At 48.3% G+C, this 9,211-nt stretch overlaps 1 pseudogene; it reads left to right on the top strand.

Moving 5' to 3' along the window:
• The window catches only part of LOC112075251 (urea transporter 1-like), a 31,681-nt pseudogene extending 23,220 nt beyond the window's left edge, over nt 1–8,461 (top strand).
• Nucleotides 8,462–9,211: the final 750 nt, after the last annotated feature.

Here is a 9,211-nt window from a genome sequence, read left to right as displayed (position 1 = left end):
GGAGAGGGAAGAAGAGAGGGGGGGGGTTGAAGGAGAGAGGCGAGAGTTAGCTGGGAAAGGGGGGAGGGGGAACGGAAGTGAGAGGAAATAAGAGAGAGGGGAATGAAGGAGAGAGGAGAGATAGCTGGAAAGGGGGAAGGGAGTGAGTGAGAAAAAAGAAAAAAAACAAGAAAACAAAAAAAAAAAGATAAGGGAAAGAAACATCACCGAAAATCTGAAAAAGAGAGAAAAAAAAACAAAAACAAGCAGAGATACAGGGGGAAAAAGGGAAAGAAAGAGGAAAGGAATACAAAAAAAAAAAAAAAATGACATAAGAACGGGGAAAACCACAAAGAAGGAAGAGAAAAACAAAGAAAAAAAAAGAAAAAGGGGGGAAGGGAGAGGAAGAAGGGAGGAGGGAAGAGGGGAGGGGAGGAAAGGAGGAACACAAAATAAAAAGGAAAGAAAAAGGAGAAAAAGAGGAAGAAGGAGTCGGAAGGAGAGAAATGAGGAGAGTGAGGAAGAAAGGGAGAGAGAGAGAAGAGAGGGGGATGAGGAAGAAGGAAAAAAGGGAAGTAAGAGGGGTCGAGGAAATAAGGGAGAAGAGAGAGAAGAAGAGGGAAGGAATAGGGGAGTGGATGAAGGTAGAGGGAAGGAAAGAAGGGAAGGAGAAAGAAAAAAGGAAGGGAGGGAGGGGTGGGGGCAGGGAGGGGGGGGGTGGGGTGGGGTGGGGGGGGGGAAGGGACATGGAGGTAGAGGGGTAGAGGACAGTGGACATACGAAAAGGAGGAGGATATGACATTGTATTATTGTGTGGAGGATAAGGAGGGAGGACCATCAGGACAGAGCAGGGGATGTGAATGGAGGAAAAGAAGGGAGAAGAGGGAAAGATGTGGGGGTTGTGAGTGTGAAGGAGTTAAAATGAAAGAGGGAACAGTAGGAGGGAACAAGAAAAGGGAGTATGGACAGTGGGTGGGTGAGTTGGTGTGGAAGAGAGGTTAGAAGAGGAACCCTCAGGGCAGACAGAGGAAAATAGATGACATGCAGGTGGGGTGTAGTGTGTAGGTACGGGTAGAGAAGGGGAATAAGGAAACAAAGAGAGACAGTGGACCAAGAACAAGGGGGAAGGTGTGAACTTGGTTATATGTGGAGTGAAAGAAAAGAGGACAGTGGGGAACAACATGAGATAATAAATGTAACATTGTGAGTTATTAATGTGGTAGAAAGAGTGGAAGTGGGACAGGACGGGGATATGACATACGAGTGTATGTATGTAGGTAGGAGGAGGACCTCGAAGGCAAACAGGGGGTGAGGAGATAATATGACATGTGGTAATTATGTGGGTAGAAATAGTGGAGGGAGGGACGAAGGGAGCGGACAAGGACAGGGATTGACAATGAGTGGTATTGTGTGGTAGAGCGAAGGACAGATGGGAGACAGACAGGGGATGTGACATTGGTTATTGAAGTTATGTGGTAGATGTGAGGACAGTAGGGACAGACGAGGGATAACATGTGGTTCATTGTTGTGGTACGAAGACAGTGGGACAGACAGGGATATGAACATTGTGGTTTTGTGTGGTAGACCAGGACCAGTGGGACAGACAGGGAGTGTGACATGTGGTATTGTTGTGGTAGAGAGGACAGTGGGACGACAGGGGACTATGACACTGTCGGTTATTGTGTGGTAGATGAGGACGGACAGGACAAGGGATTATGACATGGGTTATTTGGTGGTATCTAGAGGACAGTGGGACAGACAGGGAAGTGACATTGTGGTTATTGTGTGGTAGAGAGGACAGTGGGGAACAACAGCGATATGACATGTGGTTATATGTGGATAGAGAGGACATGGGGACAGACAGTGGAGTATCGTACATGTGTATTGTTGTGGTAGAGAGGACCAGTGGGGACAGACAGGGAATGGACATGTAAGGTTATGTGTGGTTAGTAGAGAGGACAGTCTGGGACAGACAGGAGATAGACATGTGTATTTGTGTGGTAGAGGAGGACAGTGGGGACAGACAGGGATATGACATGTGGTTATATGTTAAGAGAGGACCTCAGGGCAGACAGGCGACTATGAATTGGTATTATGTGGTAGAAGGACAGGTGGGGACAGTACAGGATATTGACATGTGGTTATTATGGTGGTAGAAGAGGACAAGTGGGGACAGGACAGGGATATTGACATGTGTTATTATTGTGGTAATAGAAGAAAAGAGGACAGTGGGGAACAGACGTGATATGACATGTGGTTATTATGTGGTAGAGTAGGACAGTGGGACAGACAGAGGAAGAATATGACATGTGGTTATGTTAGGTAGAGAGGACCTCAGGGCAGACAGAGGATATACATGTGGTATTATGTAGTAGAGAGGACGAGTGAAAAGGGACAGACAAGCGGCGGATGAATGACATGGTGGTTATTGGGTAGAGAGGACCTCAGGACAGAAGGGGAATGTGACATGTGGGTTATATGTGGAAGAGAGGACAGTGGGACAGAACAGGGATATTGGACATGTGGTTATTGTGTGGTAGAGAGGACCTGCAGGGCAGGACAGGGATATGACATGTGGTTATTGTGTAGAGAGCGACAGGTAGGACAGACAGGGATGTGAGCGATGTGGTTATTATGTGGGAGGTAGCATAGGAGAGGATCAGTGTGGGGAAACAGCCATGAGTGAGGGAAGATTGTAGACATATGGTTTACTTTGTTTGGAGTCCTAGCAGAGGACAGTAGGAGGGGACAGCACAGGGATATACATGTGGTTATTATGTGGTAGAGAGGACCTCAGGGCAGATCAGGGAATATGACATGTGGTATGTTGTGGTAGAAGAGTGGACGTAGGTTGGGGGACAGACAGGGATGTGACTCAGTGTTGAGTTCTTGTATTTGTGTAGAGTAAGAGAAAGGAGCTAGTGGGGACAGACAGGGATGATGGACATGTGGTTATTGTGTAGGGTATAATCGAGTTTGCATCACCAGTCCTTCGGGGGACAGGACAAACATGGGATAGTGAGCAATGCTGACGTGTATCTGTGTATGTGTACTGGCGACATTCACACATGTAAATCGAAATCTGCTACGAGGACATGGGGACAACAGGAGGCCTATGACAATTCTGTGGTATTGTTGTGGAGTAGACTGAGGCACAGTTGAGGGGACAGACTAGGGACTGTTGGAACAATTCCAGGTTATATTGATCTGGTAAAACTGTGAGTGTGTCTAAACAGGTCTGTCAGTGTTCAGTGCGGAGTGCACCTAGATGGGAGGAGCAGCGGACAGGGTGATGTTTATTAACCATTCCGTGGGCTGGCGGGTGATGTGTTTTAATGGAGCTCGTGGGTTGTTAGAATGGCCGTGGAGGAGACGAAGCGTGCGTGCGACCATGTACTGTCAGCTGATGAGGACACATGACACTCTTATAGGGTCTCTACGTTTATGGCCAGCGGTTACGACATTCTTCTCCTTCGTTCGTTTCCCCATAGCGACACCATCCATCTCTCCTGAGCTCCATTCGCTCGTCGACACCTCTAGGGACTCTTCATCCCTCTCTTCTCCTCCTCATCCCTTCCCATCCCTCTCCTCCTCTCCGTGTGATCCATCGCTGGTGTCTTCTCTACTTGTGTCATCGGCTAGTCGCTTACCTGACTCCTCATCCCTGCATGGCAATCTAGCTCCAGTCCGCTCTCTGACCAGACTCCCACATGGACCCCTTCGCCTCTCCCATCCTATCGACATGTGTGCTTACTTACGTCTCTCCTCATGCCCTCCCAGTTCCACCTCTGACTCCTCTCACGCCGCTCGAGGCCGTACTCACGTCAATCCCTTCGCCAGTGCACGACCTCTCTACGCTCTCCATCCCGCGTCGGACCTGTTGACCATTGCCTCTCAACCCTCTTACTTCTGCTCTCCTCATCCCTCTTTCCTCTCCTCAATCCCTTCCCCATCCCTCTCTCCTCTCCATCCCTTTCTCCTCTCCATTCTTGTGGCTACGCTCGCCTCGATACCTCATTCCCTGTCTCTCCTTTTCCTCCCATCGCCTCTTCCCCATCCCTCTCTCCTCGTACGGACACTGCTTAGGTCCCTCGTTCACAGATGCCACTCTTTCAGGGTCCGATCTCCTTCCCCTTCTGCCTCTCCATCCTGCTCTCCTCATCCTCTCTATGACTACTGTCGTTCATTTGCATTCGTCCTTTCTCCTCTCCTCTGCGTTATGCATACTCCCATCCTGCTGACTGACCTTCGCTAGCCCGGTTACATAGCACTCTCCTCTCCTTATCCCTCTCTTCATCCTACTCCTCATCTGACACCTGCTTGTTCTCCGTCTGTTTCAATTACCCGTTCGGTCTCTACTCCCCTCAGATCCCGTCATGGACTTCTCTCCTCTCACATCCCTGCTCTCCTCTCCTCAGTCCTGCCTCTCCAGACTCTCCATCCCGTCCTCTCCCTCATCGCACCTCTTCTCAAATTTTCTCATCCGTCTCTCCTCTCCTCATCCCTTCCCTTCTTCCTATTTTACCTCATCCACTCTCTGCTGGCTCCGTCACTTATACGCCCGTCATGCGCATATCTCTCCGATCGCCACCCCCCTCGCCTCTCTCCATCCCTTTCTCCTCATCCGTCTTTCCTCATCCCTTCTCCATCCCTTCTCTCCTCTCCTCATCCCTTACCATCCCTCTCTCCTCCTCCATCCCTCTCTTTCCTCTTCTTCATCCCTCTCTCCTCTCCGTTCCCTCTCCCTCATCCGTCGCTACTCTCCTCATCCCTCTCTCCTCTCCATCCCTCTCCTTCCTAGCGCCATACCCCCTCGCCTACTGCCTCATTCCCTCTGCTGCACTCACTGCCATCACCAGGTCTCTCCTCTCCCATCCCTCTGATATCCTCTCCATCCCCTCTCTCATTTCCATCCTCATTCTCGCATCTCCATTATTCCTCTCTCTTCTCCATCCCGTCTCTCACTCTCCTCATCCCTCTATCTCCTATCCTGTCTTTTTCTTCCTCCCCTCATCCCTCTCTCCTCTCCTCATCCTCTCTCCGTCTCCCTCATCCCTCTCTCCATCTCCTTTCCTCATCCTTCTACTCCTCTCCCTTCTACCTTTCCTCCGATCCTCTTCCTCTCCCTTCTTCCTTTCCTCATCCCTCTCCTCCGTGTGCTGCAATCCCTCTCTCAGTCTTGGGGACAGACAGCTCTCGCGCACCTCTCTGCCTCCGTCCGTCGCTACTCTCCTTCTCCCTCTCATTCGACTCATCTCCATCGCTCCTGCTTCTCCTCCCGTCATTCCCCTCGACTCTCTCCTCATCCCTTCTCCTTCCGTCGAGGCCCTTCCCATCCCTCTTCTCCGTACTCCATCCCGCTCGCCTCTCCTCATGAGCCCTCTCTGACCTACGTTAACCTCAGTCCCGGTACTCTATCCTTCTACCTCCAATACCCTTGCCCGATCCCTCTACTCCTCTCCATCCCTTTTCTCCTCTCCATCCCGCTCGTATGGCATCACTTCCTATCCGTTATTACTCTCTGCTCTTTCCTCATCCCTCTGTTGCCCCCATCCACTCGATCTTCCTCTCCTCATTCCTCTTCATCCCTTTCTCCTCTCCTTCCCCTTCTCTCCATTCCTGCTGCTCCTCATCCCTCTCGATCCTCTGCGACTTACCCTGTGTCTGTCCTCTCCTCTGTTCTCATCCATCCCCACGCATGCTCGTGATACTCATTCCCTCCTCATGGCATCTCCCATCATCCTTCTCTCTTCTCTCCATCCGCTTGCTTCCTCTCCTCTTCATTCTCTCCTATCTCCTTGTCTTCCTCTCCTCTCTGTTCTCTCCATCCCTCTCTCCTCTCCTCATCCTTCTCTCCTCTCCATCCCGTGATATCAGAGGACCTCCCTCCAGGGTCTCCTTCCAGTATCTTCACGCATCCCTGCGTACCTCATCCTTTCTCTCCTCTCCATCCCTTTTCTCCTCTCCTCTCTTCTCTCCATCCTGCTCTCTCCTCTCCATACCTCTTTCATTCCCTTATCTCCTCCCCTCATCTTGACACTACTTGTCGCATCCTGCTCTCTGCCTCTTCCTTCTACTCTCATCTTCCTAGGTGTCCTCCTCTCTCCATCCCTCCTCTCGATCTCCACTCCTCTTCAGTGAATGCATCTGAGCCTGTCCAAATGGGTAATCAGGGAAAGTCATTGGTACTTGATTAATTTCATTGTATTGCAGAGTACAACACCACACACACAACACACAACACCACCGCAGAGCACACCACAACGCGTACAGAGCGGAGCACAACCACACAAACAGCACGAACACACACATAATCACCATCAACACGATCGGACTATATCACGTATCGATCACACAGCGATACACGAACACACAACACACAGAGCGGAACCTCAGACACGACACACCAAGAGCACAGCCAGCACAGTGATGTATGAACATGTGTTGAGTGGGTTTAGAGTACTAATTTTACTATTTTTCTGTCTGATAAGGGATATGAGGGCTACCATTAAGTGTAGAGAGAGAATTAACTCCTACTGTGCAACATGAGCGTGGAAATCACCAGCCTCATACCTGACATTGAGTCTGGTTGAAGTTCTCGTTATTTGGCCACGAGCTTATATCCGTGATATACGAAGGAGCCCACTACTTAGGCAACAGGAGGCATAGACCAGCAGACCATAGTAGGCAACATAAGACGTATTACTCAGCCATGTAGGCAACATAGTGATTTGATACATAGTACAGCGTATGTAGGCTCAAGAACAAGGTTTACAGCACCATGTAAGGCAACAAGTATTACAACACTATGTAGGCCAACAAAAGGTATACAACCACTATTGTAGGCGAACAAGGGTAACTCAGCTCGAGAGCAGGCCTAGATTACAGGAAGGAGTGGAGTACATTGACCACTTAGGTTGAGGTCTCAACTCTAATCTTTTACAGCAGCCACGTAGGCAGACAGGTTACAGCACACTATGTGAACGAGCAGTACCAAGGGTATATACAGCACCACTTAATGCGATGTCGACAGTTAGTGACTTATATCTCGCACGTAGGCAACAAGGTTTTACAAACACCACGTAGGCAACAAGGTTTACAGCACCATCGTAGGCAAACAAGGTTTACAGCACCACGTCAGGCAACAAAGGTTTAACAAAGTTCACACCACGTGAGGCCTAAACCAAGGAGTATGACCACCGTCGTAGGCAGAGCAACGGCATGGATACCAGACCAGCCACGTGAGAGCAACAAGGTATATAATGAACACTCACGATGTTGAGGCTCAACATTAATGTTAGGTAGCAGCAAGGCTACGTCAAGGCCAAGAAGGCTCATACAAAGCACGGTATGTAGGATGAACATAATGTGTGGTTATTGTGTGAGGGTATCACAACACTATGGTAAGGCAACAAGGTATACAACACTATGTAGGGAATAAGGTACACAACACTATGTAGGGAATAAGGTATACGAAACACTATGTAGGGAAGAAATAAGGAACTAGTGACAAAACACTATGTAGGGAATAAGGTATACAACACTATGTAGGGAATAAGGTATACAACCACTACTAGATAAGGTGTAACTAATGTAGGTATACACTACTATGTGGAATAAGGTATACAAACACTATAGGGGAATAAGGTATACAACACTACTAGTAGGAATAAAGGTATACAACACTGAACGTAGACGAGTAATAAGGGGTTGTACACAGCATCAGGTGTAGATATGTGACATGTGGTTATTGTTGGTGATTCAGCATTAGTGTGAGGGAATTCAGGTTACTCCCCCCCCCCCCTCCAGGTGGGCCTCCCAGCATGCAGTTGGGCAGCGACTCTGACCGCCACTCTGATGCTGCTGCTGACAGGGCGGAGCCTGTCTGCATACCGCATCCCTACTGATCGAGTCATGGCTCCGGAACAGAACATCCGCTGTCATAGCCAATGGGCTGCCAGAGAGACCACAGACAGCACTGACGTGTAGACACATACACACAACCGCCTTAACCCATAAAATGACCATATCAATATTGTCCACATGATGGCGCTCTAAGTCAGGCAGGTGTAAGCAAGTTTCCGCTCGGTAGCCTACAGATCTAAGATCAGCTTCCCCTGCCTGATCTTAACCTTAACCTTTAGAATGAAAAAATATGCAAAACTGACCTAGGATCAGCATCTAGGAGCAACTTCACCCTACACTGAAGAGGCCTCGGTAACAGTTGCCTTAACTTGCCTGGATAAATACTGAACCACAGGGACAAGCGCATACTTTGGGAGAAAGGAGGAGATGTACATAGCCTTTCTTGCTTCACTGGGCCTATAAAGGGACCGATTGAAGTCAATGTCTTTGACTCAGTGTTGTAGGCTACAATAGGCTACATGCTGATTAAAAACCACTTTCTGTGTCTCTTGTCTGTCATTGTAGCCTGTGTAGGCCAACTACTAAACTTGTCAAATAAACTATGTTTCCACTTTCACTGCTTGTTTTTCGTCCCAAAAAACGTGAATCTTGAAACACGGGCGCCTGGCACCGCATACATGATGAAAACATTTCTCCAGGTGTTGCAAAGATCAGGGCCTGGTTTCAAGTGTAACCGACTACATCGGTGGTCGAGGAGTAGTTGTTATCGAGGCTTAACTGCCTTTCTCAAGGGCAGAAGAGCACATTTTTCCACCTTTGTCGGCTCAGGGATTCTAACCAGCAACCTTTTGGTGACTCTTCCAGTTTTTGACAGTTGCGTCCACATGATTTCTGAGACTATGGCTTCTTTCCTCTAGTCTACACACAAAACCCCCAAAACACACAACATGCAAAACGTCACACATCTCTTGCAAAACCAAAACACTTKATTCAAAACTATTTCAACTCTTCTCAAAAGGGTGTTTTTGCATCAAAACTCTTCACACAAACCATCAAATGTTTAGCTCTTATACACGCCAACTACACACGGATGTGACACTATCTTGTGTCTTTTGCATGTTCAGTGGAGTCCATGGCAGTTTTTCATAGCACTCACACGTACATATATGTGCACAAATATATACAGTATGTATACATATTCAGTATATATTTACACAGAAATAGAAGGGGGAAAAAAGTATTCTCAAAACATTGTATCTTCATCCAGATTTCAGGATAAACAGTAACAGACAAAACAAATAGTTACTATAAAGAAAAAACCAATGAGGGGGCATCCTGTCTCCTATTTGGGTCTGTCCACAGCACC

This window comes from Salvelinus sp. IW2-2015, unplaced genomic scaffold (assembly GCF_002910315.2).
Source record: "Salvelinus sp. IW2-2015 unplaced genomic scaffold, ASM291031v2 Un_scaffold3045, whole genome shotgun sequence".
Taxonomy (NCBI): Eukaryota; Metazoa; Chordata; class Actinopteri; order Salmoniformes; family Salmonidae; genus Salvelinus; species Salvelinus sp. IW2-2015.
This window is presented reverse-complemented; position numbering and strand designations above follow the sequence as displayed.